Source organism: Microtus ochrogaster, chromosome 21 (assembly GCF_000317375.1).
Source record: "Microtus ochrogaster isolate Prairie Vole_2 chromosome 21, MicOch1.0, whole genome shotgun sequence".
Lineage (NCBI taxonomy): Eukaryota > Metazoa > Chordata > Mammalia > Rodentia > Cricetidae > Microtus > Microtus ochrogaster.
This window is the reverse complement of record NC_022022.1, coordinates 2,095,399-2,096,944: the sequence shown is the minus strand read 5'-3', so window position 1 is coordinate 2,096,944 and position 1,546 is coordinate 2,095,399.

Sequence of the window (1,546 nt, the reverse complement as noted above, 5' to 3'; positions counted from 1 at the left end):
TTGAGCCCAAACCAAATTCTCTTGCCTGGGCTTTGGGTGTGTACCAGGCAGTTTCCTTTCGTTCTTCTGCCTCAGAATCCTAGGCAAGACTTGCATTGTAGTCGGAGGCAAATGCTGCAGTAACTGGATATTGGAAAGCAAAAGAAAATCATAGTCGCTCCGAAAAAGCCCATTCCCCCGTCTCGGATTCGAACAACAGTTACAGTGTTACTCGCAAATTACTAAGAGCTACGCAATAGCTCGCGTATCTGGACATCTAGGCAATCATGAACTGCATGCAGTTCTTGAGTTTTCTTAGCGTGTGAGTGTAATGATCGTCGGCTTAGTTTAAAAATTCGGACAGGTAAAGTGTTCCGTCGCTCCTTCCCCTGCCGGCTCTTCTGCCCTCCTCTCGCTAGGCTTGGGCGCCCACAGAAACCCATTCGCGAAGCCTCGCCAGCCAACGAAGTCATTTGGCCTGGGGTTTGGACTCCAGCAGCTCCTGCCGTGTTCTATCCTCGCACATCGTTCCCTCTCTTCTTCCCCTCCTCCAGCCCTTCCTCTCTGATCAACCTTTCCCACGATCGCCCCAGGCCGAGAGTGGTGCCAAGGCTCCAGTCCACAGCCCCGGCCTCCCCAGAGCAGGCTCTCGTGTGTAAGCACTCTGGATCTGCGAAGGACTGGACCCTAAAACGCACGTGGTTTCCTTCGACAAGTCCTGTCGGGGCCCCGGTCGCGCCCTGGTCGGCGTGGAGACCCCGGCAGCTAGGTGACTTTGGGCGGTGTCTTCCGGGTGTTGTCGGGTTCCCAGCGCCAGGGAAGGGTCGAGGGAGAGCGCGGGACTCATACACTTTGGGAGACTAAATAGCTATCACTGGATTCTTGTTTAGTTTCTTCCTGGCCGTTATCCTGAGTTCGTGTTGAACCGCGGAGCGATATTTTTGTTTGCCCCCGTGTAACCCTGGCTGGCCGAGAACTCACTATCTGACCAGGCTAATTGAGGGCCAGAAAGTCGCTTCCTGGCTTGTCCGATGACATTAAAGGCGTTCGCCACCACGCCCCACCATTTCTTCTTCATTCTCTTAAAAGTGGTTCTATGAAAGAGACGGAAGGGAGACAGAAAAGCAGAAAGGAAAGGAAATTGAAAGGAAACTCGAAGGAACGCAAACCGGAGATGCGGTCACAAGGTGTTTTTTTTTTTTTCCTGAAAGACTGAAAGGAAGAGACCGGGAAATGAGTCAGGTAGGGAGAGTATGCAGAGGCGAAGGAGGTAACAGACCTGCGGTCACATACAGGCGTTCTGCACCCGCAGCTTCCCACTCACTATCCGGGGAATCCACGTGGCTCACCGCTGTAAGACGGGGACCAAGGTTCAGCAGCCGGAGCCGTCCCCGCAGCCTTAGATCCAGAAACCCACCTCTCTCACCTCCGCCTAAATCCCTCCAGGCTGACAGGCGTCCGGGGTCTGAAAACCAAGGGGGTCTTCCTCCTGAAGTCCGTTCGCCTGGATCTCACCCTGAGATCCCACAGCTGCGGGCCAGGCTGGCTGGAGCCGCAGAGAAACCAA